The sequence below is a fragment of the Panthera leo genome, chromosome A1 (genome assembly GCF_018350215.1).
Source record: "Panthera leo isolate Ple1 chromosome A1, P.leo_Ple1_pat1.1, whole genome shotgun sequence".
Lineage (NCBI taxonomy): Eukaryota > Metazoa > Chordata > Mammalia > Carnivora > Felidae > Panthera > Panthera leo.
Genome location: NC_056679.1, coordinates 165,706,055 through 165,723,864, shown reverse-complemented (window position 1 = coordinate 165,723,864; position 17,810 = coordinate 165,706,055). Strand labels below are relative to the sequence as shown.

The 17,810-nt window shown below is 34.5% G+C and overlaps 1 long non-coding RNA gene across 2 annotated transcripts in view; it reads left to right on the top strand.

The window, feature by feature from the left end:
• Nucleotides 1-17,810, top strand: part of LOC122201171 — a 234,294-nt gene that overhangs the window by 85,850 nt on the left and 130,634 nt on the right. The window lies entirely within an intron of this gene.

Below are 17,810 nucleotides of genomic sequence, written 5' to 3'. Positions count from 1 at the left end.
CTCTTATGTTTTGGCTCCCTCCCTCTCTAAACATTTTTTTTCCTTCCCCTCCCCCATGGTCTTCTGTTACGTTTCTCAGGATCCACATGGGAGTGAAAACATACGTTATCTGTCTTTCTTTGTATGACTTATTTCATTTAGCATAACACTCTCCAGTTCTATCCACGTGGCTACAAAAGGCCATATTTCATTCTTTCTCATTGCCACGTAGTATTCCATTGTGTATATAAACCACAATTTCTTTATCCATTCATCAGTTGATGGACATTTAGGCTCTTTCCATAATTTGGCTATTGTTGTAAGTGCTGCTATAAATATTGGAGTACAAGTGCCCCAATGCATCAGTACTCCTGTATCCCTTGGATAAATTCCTAGCAGTGCTATCGCTGGGTCATAGGGTAGATCTATTTTTTAATTTTTTGAGGAATCTCCACGCTGTTTTCCAGAGTAGCTGCACCAGTTTGCATTCCCACCAACAGTGCAAGAGGGTTTCCGTTTCTCCACATCCTCTCTAGCATCTAGAGTCTCCTGATTTGTTCATTTTAGTCACTCTGAGTGGCATGAGGTGATATCTGAGTGTGGTTTTGTATTGTATTTCCCTGATGAAGAGCGATGTTGAACATCTTTTCATGTGCCTGTTGGCCATCTGGATGTCTTCTTTAGAGAAGTCTATTCATGTTTTCTGCCCATTTCTTCACTGGGTTATTTGTTTTTCGGGTGCGGAGTTTGGTGAGTTCTTTATAGATTTTGGATACTAGCCCTTTGTCCGATATGTCATTTGCAAATATCTTTTCCCATTCCCTTGGTTGCCTTTTAGTTTTGTTGATTGTTCCCTTTGCAGTGCAGTAGCTTTTTATCTTCATGAAGTCCCAATAGTTCATTTTTCTTTTAATTCCCTTGCGTTTGTAGATGTGTCAGGTAAGAAATTGCTGCATTTGAGGTCAGAGATATTTTTCCCTGCTTTCTCCTCTAGGGTTTTGATGGTTCCCTGTCTCACATTCAGGTCCTTTATCCATTTTGAGTTTATTTTTGTGAATGGTGTGAGAAAGTGGTCTAGTTTCAACCTTCTGCATGTTGCTGTCCAGTTCTTCCAGCACCATTTGTTAAAGAGACAGTCTTTTTTCCATTGGATGTTCTTTCCTGCTTTGTCAAAGATTAGTTGGCCATACTTTTGTGGGTCTAATTCTGTGGTTTCTATTCTATTCCATTGGTCTATGTGTCTGTTATTGTGCCAATACCATGCTGTCTTGATGATTACAGCTTTGTAGTAGAGGCTAAAGTCTGGGATTGTGATACCTCCCGCTTTGGTCTTCTTCTTCAAAATTACTTTGGCTATTCGGGGTCTTTTGTGGTTCCATACAAATTTTAGGATTGCTTGTTCTAGCTTCAAGAAGAATGCTGGTGCAATTTTGATTGGGATTGCATTGAATGTGCAGATAGCTTTGGGTAGTATTGACATTTTCACAGTATTTATTCTTCCAATCCATGAGCATGGATGTTTTTCCATTTCTTTATATCTTCTTCAATTTCCTTCATAAGCTTTCTATAGTTTTCAGCATACAGATCTTTTACATCTTTGATTAGGTTTACTCCTAGGTATTTTATGCTTCTTGGTGCAGTTGTGAATGGGATCAGTTTCTTTATTTGTCTTTCTGTTGCTTCATTATTAGTGTATAAGAATGCAGCTGATTTCTATACATTGATTTTGTATCCTGCGAATTTGCTGAATTCATGTATCAGTTCTAGCAGACTTCTGGTGGAGTCTATTGGGTTTTCCATGTATAATATCATGTCATCTGCAAAAAGTGAAAGCTTCACTTCATCTCTGCCAATTTTGATGCCTTTGATTTCCTTTTGTTGTCTGATTGCTGATGCTAGCACTTCCAACAGTATGTTAAACAACAGTGGTCAGAGTGGACATCCCTGTCATGTTCCTGATCTTAGGGGGAAAGCTCTCAGTTTTTCCTTATTGGGGATGATGTTAGCTGTGGGCGTTTCATAAATGGTTTATAATGTTTAAGTATGTTCCTTCTATCCCGACTTTCTCGAGGGTTTTTATTAAGAAAGGATGCTGAATTTTGTCAAATGCTTTTTCTGCATCAATTGACAGGATCATATGGTTCTTATCTTTTCTTTTATTAATGTGATGTATCAACCTGATTGATTTGTGAATGTTGAACCAGCCCTGTAGCCCAGGAATGAATTCCACTTGATCATGGTGAATAATTCTTTTTATATGCTGTCGAATTCGATTTACTAATATCTTATTGAGAATTTTTGCATCCATATTCATCAGGCATATTGGTCTGTAGGTCTCTTTTTTGCTGGGCCTCTGGTTTAGGAATCAAAGTAAACTGGCTTCATAGAATGAGTCTGGAAGTTTTCCTTCCCTTTCTATTTTTGGGAACAGCTTGAAAAGGATAGGTATTATCTCTGCTTTAAATGTCTGGTAAAATTCCCCTGGGAAGCCATCTGGTCCTGGACTCCTATTTGTTGGGAGATTTTTGATAATTGATTCAATTTTTTTTTGCTGGTTATGGGTCTGTTCAAGGCTTCTATTTCTTCCTGTTTGAGTTTTGGAAGTGTGTGGGTGTTTAGGAATTTGTCCATTTCTTCCAGGTTGTCCAGTTTGTTGGCATATAATTTTTCATAGTATTCCCTGATAATTGCTTGTATTCCTGAGGGATTGGTTGTAATAATTCCATTTTCATTCATTATTTTATCTATTTGGGTCATCTCCCTTTTCTTTTTGAGAAGCCTGGCTAGAGGTTTATCAATTTTGTTTATTTTTTCAAAAAATCAACTCTTGGTTTCATTGATCTACTCTACAGTTTTTGTTTTTGTTTTTTTAGATTCTATATTGTTTATTTCTGCTCTGATCTTTATTATTTCTCTTCTTCTGCTGGGCTTGGGGTGTCTTTGCTGTTCTGCTTCTATTTCCTTTAGGTGTGCTGTTAGATTTTGTATTTGGGATTTTTCTTGTTTCTTAAGATAGGCCTGGATTGCAATGTATTTTCCTCTCAGGACTGCCTTCGCTGCATCCCAAAGCATTTGGATTGTTGTATTTTGATCTTCATTTGTTTCCATATATTTTTAAGTTTCTTCTCTAATTGCCTGGTTGACCTGTTCATTCTTTAGTAGGGTGTTCTTTAACCTCCATTCTTTTGGAGGTTTTCCATATTTTTTCCTGTGGTTGATTTCAAGTTTCATAGCATTGTGGTCTGAAAGTGTGCATGGTATGATCTCAATTCTTTTATACTTATGAAGGGCTGTTTTGTGACCCAGTATGTGATCTATCTTGGAGAATGTTCCATGTGCACTCGAGAAGAAAGTATATTCTGTTGCATTGGGATGCAGAATTCTAAATATGTCAAGTCCATCTGATCCAATGTATCATTCAGGGCCTTTGTTTCTTTATTGATCCTGTGTCTAAATGATCTATCCATTGTTGTAAGTGGAGTATTAAAGTCCCCTGCAATTACCACATTCTTATCAGTAAGGTTGCTTATGTTTGTGATTAATTGGTTTATATATTTTGGGGGCTCCCGTATTCGGCACTTAGACATTTATAATTGTTAGCTCTTCCTAATGGATAGACCCTGTAATTGTTATGTAATGCCATTCTTCATCTCTTGTTACAGCCTTTAATTTAAAGTCTAGTTGTTCTGATATAAGTATGGCTCCTCCAGCTTTCTTCTGACTTCCAGTAGCATGATAGATAGTTCTCCATCTCCTCACTTTCAATCTGAAAGTGAGTGAAAGTTACATCTGAAGGGAGTTCTCATTTATAGCTTTTTTTGCTCCTCATGACTGTTTCTTAGTCCCTGATCTCTGTAGCAATAGATTCTCTACTGTCCTCTACTTTTTTTCAAGCCCAGCGATTCATTTTATGATTATTATTATAAATTCTTGTTCTGTTTTATTGCTTAAATTGTTTTTGATCAATTCGTTAGTTATCACTACTTCCTGTAGTTTCTTTTGAGGAGAGTTCTTCTGTTTCATCATTTTGGGTAGTCTCTGGGGTGGTGTGTAACTGTAGGCCCCTTCCCCTGTGCTGTCTGGAGTAATATGTGTTGGTGGGTGGGGCCTCAGTCAGACCCGATGTCTGTCCCCAGCCCACTGATGGGGCCACAGTCATACTGGTGTGTACCTTATCATCCCCTCTCCCAGGGGCAGGACTCACTGTGGAGTGGTGTGGTCCCTGTCCAGGCTACTTGCACATTGCCAGGCTTGTGGTGCTGCTTTGATGGTAACTGGCGTATTAGCTGGGGTGTATCCGCAAGGGGCACAGGAGTGGAAGGAGCAGGCTTAGCTCACTTTTCCGTAGGTGGTCTCCTGCAGGGGGGGGCCCTGCGACACTGGGAGGGAGGCAGACCTGTCAGAGGGATGGATCCACAGAAGGACAGCATTGGGTGTTTGTGCAGTGCAAACAAGTTCGGTGATGGGAACTGGTTCCCTTTGGGATTACGGCTGGGGGATGGGAGAATGGGTTGGCGCTTGCCAATGCCTTTGTTCCCCACTGAGCTGAACTCTGTCTTCTGGGGCTCAGCAACTCTCCCTCCTGGTGTCCTCTCACCCTCCCGCTCTCTGAGCCGAGCTGTTGACTTTTACCATTCCAGATGTTAAGTTCTGCTGGCTGTCAGAACTCACAGAGTCAGGCCCCTCTGCTTTTGTAAGCCAGACTTCAGGGCCTCTGCCTTGCTGGGCTGGCTGCCCCTCCACTGCCCCAGCTCCTTCCCACCAGTCCATGTAGCATGCACCGCCTCTCCGCCCTTCCTACCCTCTTCCGTGGGCCTCTTGTCTACGCTTGGCTCCAGATAGTCCATTCTGCTAGTCTTCTGGTGGTTTTCTGGATTATTTAGGCATGTGTGGGTGGAATCTAAGTGATCAGCAGGACGCGGTGAGCCCAGCGCCCTCCTACGCTGCCATCTTCCAACCTATCTTCAGAGCAAAATTTAACTCTTAAAAAATCAATAATATAAATATATCTAGAAAAATCCCCAAATATTTTTTGTGGATATACTAATGGCACCTCAAAGATGTCCTAATACTATGAATATGTTACTTTTCATGGTAAAACGGACTTGGGGGGTGTAATTAAATTAAGGATCAAATTAAGGTTGTTGAGATAGCAAGATTATTCTGGATGATGTGGGTTAGCCTACTGTAATTACAAGGGTCTTTAACAGTTTTTTTTGGGGGGGAGAGCAAGAAGGGGAGCATGCTCTCAAGTGCAAAGAGGGAAGGGGCAGAGGGAGAGGAAGGGAGAGAATCCCAAGGAGACTATACTCAGCTTGGAGCCTGATGTGAGGCTTGATCCCACATCCTTGGGATCATGACCCAGGAGGAAAGCCAAAATCAAGAGTCAAATGCCCAATGGACTGACTCATCCAGTTGCTCCTTTTTTTGTTGTTGTCTTGCATTAGAGACAGAGAGAGGAAGCAAGTGGGGAGGGGCAGAGGGCAGTGTCTTCATAAAAGAGAGGCAGGAGGTTTAAAGTAAGAAAAAGATATGACTATGGAAACAGAGGTTTATGTCATGCATTCTGACGATGGAGGAAGGGCCCAAGGAATGAAGGTGGCCTCTAGAAGCCAACTGAGGCAAGGAAACAAATTCTTACTGGAGCCTCCAGAATGAATGTGATGTTGAAGACACTTTAATTTTAGGCCCATGAGATTCTTATTAAGCTTCTGACCTCCATAACTGGAATATGATAATTTTATATTATTTTAAGCCACTGAGTTGATGGTAATTGGCTAATAGCAATAAGAAACTAATACATTTTGGCAACAGAACAATGCGCTTCTTACTAACCCTGGTTCAAAAAATAAATTCCGTGCGAAATTTGAATATATGGTTTAAAACCTTGGTTTGAAAGCATAATTTGTTCTGGAAACATGCTTGTAATCCAAAGCACTTGTATATCAAAGTGAATTTCCCCATAAGAAATAATGGAAACTCAGATGACTTGTTTCACAACCCAAAAAATACTCATATAAAAGTGATTATAATACTGTAATATAATACAAAATTTTAAAAAATACAAAATATAAAGAAAAGTAAACAAATTAACTAGTACTTACCTTTGAAAACTTTCATGGCAGGTGTGAAGGAGACAAGAGAGGAGGGTTATTGTATAGAACGACTTTCACTATCACTAATGGATGTTGACTACAGTGCAGTATTAATAAACTCTTGTCATATACTGTATTTAATGTAACTGGTAATAAGGCAGCAGAGGAAAAGATCTGTATCTGCAGGCAGCCTGACCTAGAATGAAGCAAAGCATTCCTAAGCTTACTCTTGTATGGGAAAGCAAGACTGTCCGTAGGTGCTCTGAAGTGATAAAAAAAACACTAGTGCTAGTTGTGACACCTTCCAATGTTCTGAAAAATCACTGATTTGTACTAAATACCGTAGCCTGAGACGAAGTATCCAAGCATGGGAGACAATCACCCACAATCCTGCAGTGAGAGAGAGAAGAACCATTGACTCAGTTGTGATCATGTGACACTCGGCATTATGTACTACTCATATTGCAAAACATCACTCGTTTATCAGCTTAAAATTTATTAGAAATGTTTGTTTGTCTTGAAGAACACTCACAGAACAAGTTACTCACAATCCAAGGTTTTACTGTTTTTCAAAGTAAGTGCAAATGAAAACACAACATAAGAAATTTTCTGAGATGCAGCAAAAAGCGATGTAAACAGGAAAGTTTACAGCATTAATGCAGATACTGAAAAGGAAGAGTTACCTCAAATCAATAATGTAAACTCCTCCCCCACCTTAAGAAACTAGAAAAATAACAGAGTAAATCTAAAGCAAACAGAAGGTAGAAAACAATAACCATAAAAGCAGATATCAAAGAAATTGAAAACAAAAAAAGTAGAGAAAACTCAATGAACCAATTTTTGCTTTTGAAAAAAAAATCAGTAAAACTAATAAATATCTAAGCCGAACCTCTAGCCTATATGTAAATGGATTAGATATTTATTAATTACACACATATACACATGGACATATATATATATGAGAAAATATATTAATGTAATGCAAATTACATTAATATGGGATTAACACAAATTACAAATGCCAGGAATGAAAGAGGGGACTTCACTACAGATTCTACGAACACTAAAGGTAAATATCTTATGAATAATTTGACCTCAATAAATTCACCAAATCAGATGAAATGGACCATCTATGAAATATTTAAAATAACAGAAGAATTCATTATAGAAGAATTAACAACCCTGTATATATTAAATAAATCAAATGCATTATTAAATAACTTCTCCTAAAGAAACTGCAGATCAGATGATTTAACTGGTGAATTCTACAGAATATTTGAGGAAGAATGATACTAATTGTAGACAACCTCTACTAGAACCCTTCGCAGCTCATTTTGTGAGGACACCGTTAGCTTAATGCCAGTCAGAGATTACAAGAAAAGAAAAATTGTAGACCAATATTCCTCACAAATGTGAACACACAAATTCTCTATCAATATTAGTAAGTAAAATTCAGCAGTATATTAAAAAGATAATAAATCTGGACAATATGGGATTTATTCTAGAAATGCAAAATTGGTTCAACATTTAAAAACCAATCAGTATAAATCATCCTATCAACAGAATTAAATATAAATGATTATCTTGATACATTCAGGCAAATTTTTGACAAAGGAATATAAGGAAACTTTCAACTTATAGAAGTTCTTCTCTAGGAAACACATTTACCTTGTACTTAATGGTGAGAGACTGAATAGTTCTCTCCTAAAATCATAAGGCAATGATGTTCATTTTCACAGCTTCTGTTTAACATTGTACTGAAAGTCCTACCCAGTCAAATAATGTAAGAAAAACAAATAAAAGTCATAAAGTTGAAGACAAGAAATAACACTGGAGGGAGGATGGGAGAGGATAACATGAAAAACTGTATGGAAAGCCCTAAATAATCTGGGGGAAAAAAACCAACTCACTTATACTAATAAGTGAGTTTTTGCAGGTTTCAAGACAAAAGATCAATAAAAACATAAAGGCATATGTAGATATTGGCAAAAATAATTTAAAAGTGGCAGAAAAAATTGATAATAGCATTAATAAAATATACTCAGCTATAAATCTAAAGAAAATATGTAAAAACTTTATGCTTAGAACTACTAAATATTGACTACAAAATATTGATGAAGTTAATTAAACTAGACCCAAATGAATAGAAAAGTATCTACTGAGTTAATGGACGGGAAATTCAATATTGTTAAGTTAGCAATTTTCCCAATTAAATATATAGAGTTGGTGCTATTGCAATTAAAATATCAGCAGGGTTTTTGTAGACATTGATAAGCCAGTATGAAATTTTGTAAGGAAATGTGTATGACCTACATTAACCAGACAGCTTCAAAACAAACATATAATGAAGTACAGTAATCAAGTTAGTACAGAATCGGCAAGGAGATAGACATATAGATCAATAAAAGAGAATATAGTGCCCAAGAATAGATCCATATAAAAATGTTCAATATATTTTTACAAAGAGAAAAATGCCAGTGTAATTCATTGGGAAAATAATAGTCTTTTTAGAAATGGTACTAGATAAATTATATATTCATATAAAAATGAACTTTGACTCATATTTTACACCATATATAAAATTCAATATTAGATGGATAATAGACCTAACTGTAAAACCTAAAACTATAAAGTTTCTTTAAGAAAACATGGGAGAAAATCTTTGTGACATTGGATTAAGAAATGATTTCTTCCATATGAGACAAAAAATATGTAAAAACCCTAACCAGTTGGACTCTGTTAAAATTTAATACTATGCTCTTCTAAAAGCATCATTAAGAAAATGTAAAGGCAAGGGTCGCCTGGGTGGCTCAGCTGGTTAAGCATCTGACTTCAGCTCAGTTCATGATCTCATGGTTTGTGACTTTGAGCCCTGCAACGAGTTCACTGCTGTCAGTACAGAGCCTGCTTCAGATCCTCTGTTCCCTCTCTCTGCCCCACCCCGACTGGTTCTGTCTCTCTCTCAAAATAAATAAATTAACTTAAAAAAAAAAAAAGAATGAAAATGAAAAGGCAAGTCACAGACTGGGAGAAAATAATTGCCAAACACATTTTTGATAAAGAACTTGTATCCAGAATATATGCAGAAAATGTATAAGTTAACCAAAAATTAGTTAAAGTGAAGTAATAGATTTGAATGGATGTCTCATCAAAAAAGAGATAAGTATAGGGCGTGTGGGTGGCTCAGTCACTTGAGCGTCCGACTTCTGCTCAGGTCATGATCTCTCAGTTCATTGGTTCGAGCCCCGCATTGGACTCTGTGCTGATGGCTCAGAGCCTGGAGCCTGCTTCCGATTCTATGTCTCTCTCTCTCTCTCTGCCTCTCTCCCATTTGCGTTCTATCTCTCTCTGCCTTTCAAAAATGAATAAATGTTAAAAAAATTAAAAAAAGATAAATGACAGATAAGATCATAGAAGTCTGTTCGTATCATTAGTTATTTAGTAAATGCACATTAAACCACTATGAGATATAGTGACATGCTTACTAGGGTGGTTAATATACAAAAAGCAGAAAGTACAAAACTGACAAGAAATCAGACCAACATGAAATATTGTACATTGCTGGTGGGAATGCAAAATGTGCCACCATTATGGGAAAGAACATGGCAGTGTCTTATCAATTTGTACTTACCTGAAATCTTCTTCTAATCATTTACCCGAGAGAAAGGAAAACACATGTTCACATAAAGGCTTGTATGTAAATATTTATAACAGCTTTTTTCCCACAATAATCCCAGACTGAAAACAACTCAAATAGTTGTCAATTTGGTATTATTGAAAGATATATCACTGTCCATGCATGCTTATTACAACTCAGAAAAAAATAATAATAATGAATCACTAGCATAAGCAACAAGAGGACTAAATATCAAAACTATGCTAAGTGAAATAAGTTAGGCAAAAAATGTCTACACACTACAGAGTACATGACTTTTTGGAGAAGGGATATTACAGGGACAGAAATCAGGACGGTGATCACCAATGATTGCCTCACTTTGGCAATGATGGGGAGTTGAGTGCAAACTGCCATAAGGGACATTTGGGATGATAAAAATGTTTCCTATTTCAGTTGGGGTGGTGGTTACATCACTGTATAAATGTATCAAAATGAACTGTACACACCAATAGATAGTGAATTTTGTTGTGTATAAAATAAACCTCAGTAAACCATAGAAACAGTAAATCGAGTCTCGCTAGAGTTGAAGTCATACATATCACTGAATAATCCTAAGGAAAGTTTGCAAATATTAGGGAGAGAATCTAGAACAAAAGTTGGACCCTTTATGTTTCTTATATTATTAGCTTGATTAAGGGATCTCTTAATTTTTTGGAATATAAATGTTACATTTGCTTCAATTGGAATAATTAATTTCTATACAAAGAAATAGAATATAGTTTTATCTTCCTAATTTCAAGCAAAAACAGCTCAAAGAAACACATTTTCCTTGTCTTATTTACTTTAATTACAAAACTAATATATTTGTTAAAAATTAATTAAACAAAATAATGGAAATTAAAAATAAAATACCCCCCGATATCCCTTTAAAATAATACCCCTCCCACTATCTCTTAGAAGTGTTCATTGTAGCTGTGCCTGGGTGGCTTAGTCAGTTAAGCATCTGACTCGTGATCTCAGCTCAGGTCTTGTTCACGGGGTCATGAGTTCAAGCCCCACATTGGCCTCCACACTGAGTGTGAAGCCTACTTAAAAGATAAAAAAAGAAAAGGCTGTTCATTGTAGAGACATGTAAACAGTAATTTTGGACATCTAACTCCAAGTCCGATCTCTACAAGTAAAAATTAAGTTGCAAGTGTTAGGTATATCCTGTAAACTATGTTAAATTTAATTTGTTCAGATGAAGTTGGTAAACTTGTTAAATATACCTACATCTGACAAACCTACAAGCATAAATAACGGTTGTGTGGCAGAACTGAACGTCCATAACTTTGATTTCTCAGAGTTCATACGGACATTCAGGCTCTCAAGGTGCTAAGTCTCTTCCGTGCTCATCAGCAATTCTTTTGTACCTATGTCCTTCAAGTCAACTAGACTATTGTCTGTGCGTATTTGAGCTTAATTTTTTGCATGTAACCCACAAATGTGACCCTACTTTTGTATTAAATAATAGCCCTCAGAGTTAACCATTATTAAAGTTTAGAAATAAAGATTTCTAGGAAAAATACAATGATTAAGCAATCTGAAAAATTTAAATAAAACTGAGCTAAAGCTGAATTTTAATCTGATATGTCTGGGAAAAAATAATTGCTGATATGCACATCAAAATATTAATGAAACACAAACATTGTCATTTTTTGTATGCATAGAGATTTTGTTCATGCTAATGACAATTGTAATTAATCATCAGAACTTTCATTTATTCTAAACAGTTAGAAATTGACCACGATATTTTGCCAAAACAGTTATTATTTAAAAATAACTAAGTAATAGGTTTTGACTCTGGAATATGAACTAATTTTAATAGTAATTTCATTCATTAGACATGGAAACTTCATATGTCCAGATATTCAATATACTTCTAAATTATATATTTTATAATGCCCTTCTCAAGAGAAATCCTTTTTGTTTGTGAGATTTAGCCTTGACAGTTTTGCTTTAATTATAGATTGATTTTGTCCTCCCTATAACATTTCAGCGATGTTATAAAAGTAGTATTTCATCTGATGTCATATAAATTAATACATTCACTTCCAAATACATGTATGGAGATGCCCTATTTTTCACTCATACTGAGATCTTCTGAAACCATGGCCTCAGTCTCTCATTATGCCAGCAAAAAGCCCTCTAGGTTACATGCTACTCTGTAGCTTTACCTCTGTTTCACAGCGTTCTTGGCTCTGGAAATGTTCAGATACTTTCTGCGCTTACCTGAATCTATCACTAAGCCCAATCTGTTCCTAACACCCCACACAGCCATCTGGAGATCCTATAGTCTCAAATTTGGAACAGAGGGCAGAGGAAGATGCACGTTCATGCCACTGGCATCTAATACTCATGTTAGGTTACTTTCAAATCTCTTCTTTAAAGAGTAGTGGTAATGGTAGAGGGCTGTGGAGTGGCTACTTGTGCCTGATCTTTTCTTTTGCATATTTCATTTTATTTTCTTTTGCTTGAGCTGTATCTTTTCAGGGGAATGTTTATTTTTCAAACGTAAAGTTGTGAATTAGACATTTTGGTCCAACAGTTACCCCAGGACCACTCCCCTCCCTGGGGTAATGTCAGACTCATATCTCATAAACCAAAATAAGGAAATAATATAAAGTTAATATGGAAGTTGGGACAGAAATGAACAAAATTGGCATCTGTTAATAATTCACATATTATCCTAACATATACTGTTCTTTTCTTATACATTTTTGTGGAATTCATTATTGAGACATTTTTTATGAGAGTCCCACTTTGTGTTTTAGATCAAACATATTTTTTAGTGTACCCTTATTCATTACACATAATACTTTTATTAAGCCATGAAGCTAAAATTATAACATGTCATTGGTTTTGATAATAGTTCTTGAAAATATGAGACTATAAATACATATTGAAATAATAATATTTTCATTATATTTTAGAAAAGACTTAATCTAGTACTCTACAGTGTGAAGGATTTAAATCAGATATATAAAAGAAGTAGTAAAATGGTATTGAACACTATCTATCTGTTCCATAAATTATTTGGTTATGATTTTTTTGAGTCAAATATGTAAAAGTATCCCATGTTGTACATGAGTTTATTCTACAGAAGACTTTATATCTCCCAGTAGGCTCATTATAAGGACTGGCACTAAGAATTAGAAAAGAAGGTAAAACAGGCAAATCTCAGAAAAATAATACTTTCTTCGGTTAAATAATAATTAAATCACTAGGAATGAGATTAGCTAACAGCATGAAAACCTCCCAGAAGAAGCTTGCCTAAAATGGATTTAGAAATATTCAAGTTGCCTCCCTGGATGCTGTCATTGAAGTAGTCATATTAAAATGAACCAGTATTAAAAAAAAAAACAATTACTTTGTCAGATATGTTATTAAATAACACTTAAATTATGTAGCATGATTTTTGTGATGACAAATGCAGCAGTCTCCAAGCTATTGAAGTTGTTGGGAAAACTGATGATTTCTAGATCAATAAGATTTCTTAGATAAAGCAAACTGAATCACTATTAACCTATCCTACCCCTTAGGAAAAAAGTAAACAAAGAGGGTCTCAGAATAATACAATAAATGGCAAACAAATAAAACTAAAATTATAAAATCACCACATTTTTCTCTAGTAAATCAGATCAGGTGAGTAGAAGCAGGATAGATATGCTTAAATGTTTTTATTTATTTGTTCCTTTAGACATTCCTCCTTTCAGCATCTACTTACTGTATCATTTTACTTTCACATTAGAACTTGGTAGGAAGGTAATGAGTCAGTAACAGGAATAAAAGAAGAAAAGAGTTAGTAGTTTGGGTAACATCTTTCCACATCATTCCAGTGCTTTATTAACATGAAACAATTTTGTCATATTTATTTGCTATTTGGATTCCTCTATGTTTCCAGCATATGGGAGATCTAATAAAATTTTTGGTTATACCAATTTACTGTGCTAGAGAAATTAAATTTTAACATTAGTATCTATGAACCTTAAAAAATTGGAGAATGATTTTTTTATCTCTTCGCAGTATATTTTTGCAATCATATTACCCTAAGATAGTATGACCTATAATAGATAATTAAATTACTTAAATAAAGCAATGTGCAGACATTTACCTTTGTTGTTGTTGTCACTTAAGAGAGAATTCCTACGAATTCTATATGTATAGAGATCTCCGCAAGCTAGTATGTACAGTTTTAAATATACATTTGTGTGTGGATAACATAGGTACAAATTGGTACAAGCAGAAAAATAGTTGGAAAGATAATTTCTCTTTCTTTTACAGTGTTTATTTAAAATTCACTTTGTAGTCAAGGCACATAAGATACTTTGATTTGAAGAGGTTTCCTTTTGAAGGTGACAAGCTCGCTTTCACTAAAACATTAATCCTCTGGCTATTTATCAGAGACTAGAGACTGTAAGGACATTGGAGACTAGAAATATTATACTCAGAGAATAAAGAAAATCCTAGTACTTCTTGAACTCAAGGGTTTTCATATTACACAAAAGCATTTGGAAAGTATATATTTGGAATGAAAATGGAAGTGTGAGCCCTCATCATTTATATTAAACATATTAGAGAAAACTATCATTTAGTGGATTTCTCTTTAAATGTTTTTTTTTAAAGCTCAAGAAACCGCACACACATACACACCCATGATTAAGTGCAAAGGACAGTTTTAATAGCTATGGCAAAAGGAAATATGATTTAAAAGATTTTAGCCCTATTATTTCTTTTGATATCACTAAGTTGGTCCTGTAGGCAAAGTAATGAGAATAGCAGAGTACATAATGGAGGAACTCTTCCAGAAAGGCAATTCAGAGAATATTGGATAGATTAGTGTACAGTGGTCAGATAAGTTCCTCACATCTTGATTCCTCCCTAACTATGTATGTACCAGAACTATGAGAGATTTCAGGAGAACACACAAAATGTAATGTCAAGAAGCCAATATATTCATGAGGAAATACATAATATAGTCCTTATGTAACAGGTTTTCAGAGTTGTGGCTTTTAGACGTTTGAAGGTAGAGACCGTCTAATTCAGTTGTATCATCTTTACCACATTTACTAATGAGAATGCAGAAATCTGTAATGGTGTATTACGCAAGATCGCACAGGATGTAAATAGTAGTGGCTGCTATATGGAAGAGGTACTGGCTTGACAGTCAAGGCAACTGAATGTTAATTTACTAAATTAACCTTATTAAATAAAATAACTTAGCTCACCTTTTATTTCATAGTTATAAAATTAAGATGGTTGGACTAAAATGTAAAATTAAAAGGAATAAGCAAAACATATATCAACATGTCTAAATATTGAAAATAAATTCAGAACAGCACATACAGTCTGAGCTATTTATATGCATTTAAAACACAGGTCACATCATTATGTATTGTCTATGGCTAGATATATGAATGTAAATGTAAAAATGGACTAGATGAATATACACCAAAATCATACTAGTGGTTGCTTCTGAGACAAGGGTAAGAATATATGTTTGGAGCATGTCTGAAAAAAAAAAAGAAAAAAGAAAAGAAAAACCTACCTGTATCTGGGTGTGGTTTTTCTGACTGTAAAATGGGTATAATAATATTATGTGCATATAAGTTTGCTGTGAATAGTAAATGAGTCAACACAGTAAAGTGTTTAGAACAAGTGATTGGGATACAGTAAGATATTGTTATCATTAACATTTTATAATTGGGACATCAGATCTATCTCTTGAGCTAATGATATTCGTATACATTCCAGGTCAGTCCTCCTTCATATACAATCCAGGTAAATAGAATGCAACACGGGAGACAGGAACAAGTTTACTTCCAGTTTTGACACAATCAAAGCTTCATTTATTAAATCATTGCAGTAAAGATTGAGAGGAAAATGCCTGTGTATCATTGATGATCTTTATAACGTCATTTATTATTGACTATTCTAAAATAATATAAATTTTATATACATAGAATATCACATATATATACAGCAAGTTTTGTCAAATGTGTGTCAATTTTTTTATAAAATGTTTTTAGTATATAATATATTATAATTTTCTTCATACAACACAGTCAGTTATTTAATATCTGTTTGTGGCATTAATTAATTACCACAAAGTTCATTATACTTTCTAATTATCTTTTAACTGTATTTTCAATAACCAGGTATTTTTCAATAAAGTATATATTATAATGTTACTTTGAAATAATATTCTCTTCTTGTATAATTTGTAATGAATAAATCATTGGCATTTATTTAAATATTATATTTAAATTCATCATTTCCATCCTCTAATATTTTAACTATACTTGTTCTTTTTATGTTTACAACAGATATATTGATTGGAAGTAATTGAAAATATATACTCTAAAGAAATCTGTTTCAATGTTGCAATAATTTAGAATTCTAGTCTATCAGTAAATATATGGAAATATTATTTGCATTTCTTGGTTATAATTTAGACATGTGTCTAATCAAATGAAGAAATTTTCAGGTTAATTTTTAAGATTAAATTTAAATCTAATCAAGCAATGGTATCTTGATTCCTCAACAAATGATATTATGGACTCCACAGCAATTATTTCAGTGTGGCACACAAATTAACAGTAGTTTAAATAATATATGCACCAATTCACATAGAGCAAAAGCAATAATTTTATTTTATAGCTCCAAGGAGTTGAATTTTAATGATCACTAAACTTTTAAGAAACTCTAAAATCTCACAATAAAAGTTTAAGTATTTTTCCTGTTACTAATATTGAACAATAATAGAGATTTTCTGGTTTGAGTCAAACTTTATGTCATAGAATGGTGGTTCTGACTCATACCTTTTTGAATAAATTTAGAAAATAAAAATAAATTACTTAAAATAAAATTTGCTATAATCTTCATTGCCATGATTCATCAAATTAAGTCAAATTGTGGGGGCACCTGGCTCAGGGTAGATCATGCTGCTTTTGATCTCAGAGTTGTAAGTGTGAGCCCATTGTTAAGTATAGAGATTATTTAAAAATAATAAGACAACATTGTGGTCCCTAGAGTCAGATAATTCATCCTTATATCCTTAATATTAGCATGTATCTTAGTGCACTGAAGACATTAAACAAAAGCCTATTGTATATGAATGAGTGGAAAGATTGATGCTTTTCAGATTTATATCTCTGAATTGTCCTTACTTTAAGTAGAGAATTTAAAACAAGAGAGACAAAACTCTAAATTTTAATGGAAGACAAAAGAAATGGTGGGATTGGATGATCAGGTCCATCTTTGGTCCAATTACTTTCAGCTATTCTCCACATAAATCCTGAATTTTTCTCCATACCTGGCAACATATGAAGGACTATGGATGCTAGAAAAGGAATAGAAACATAGAAATATTCTATGTTTCATCAGCTTGCTATTTTTAAAATAATTATTTTTTTAATTAAAAATGTGTCTATCCATCGATTATTTATCTATATAACAATAATTTGGATATTTAGTCTTTTGAATTTGGGCACCTAAAACTATCCCTTTCAAATTATAGACTTTGTATTTTATGTAAATCCTGCTAGAAATGTGTATGATTTCTTTATTTTTAATAATTATGGGTTTTGAGGGGCGCCTGGGTGACTCAGTTGGTTAAGCGTACATCTTTGGCTCAGGTCATGATCACACAGTTCATGAGTTCGAGTCCCACATCAGCCTCTGTGCTGACAGCTCAGAGTCTGGAGCCTGCTTCTGATTCTGTGTCTCCCTCTCCCTCTGCCCTTCCCCAGCTCTCTCTCTCTCTCACTCTCTCTCTCTCTCTCTCTCTCTCAAAAATGAATAAACTTAAAAAAATAATTATGGGTTTCGAGGCCTATTTATTTCAGATGTTCATACATATGAGAAGTTTAGCACTTACTGCTTGTAGAATAAATCCTGAACTATTCAAATAATGCCAAAACTCACAAAAGTAACATCATGAACTCCATATCCTTTAAACCAAAAAAACCATACTGGACAGTTTAGACCAGTTGCATAGGACTCATTTAAACAACATAGAAAAATTTTATATATATCTTATATATGTGAGATCAACAAAGAAACATAGTCCTCCAAACTCC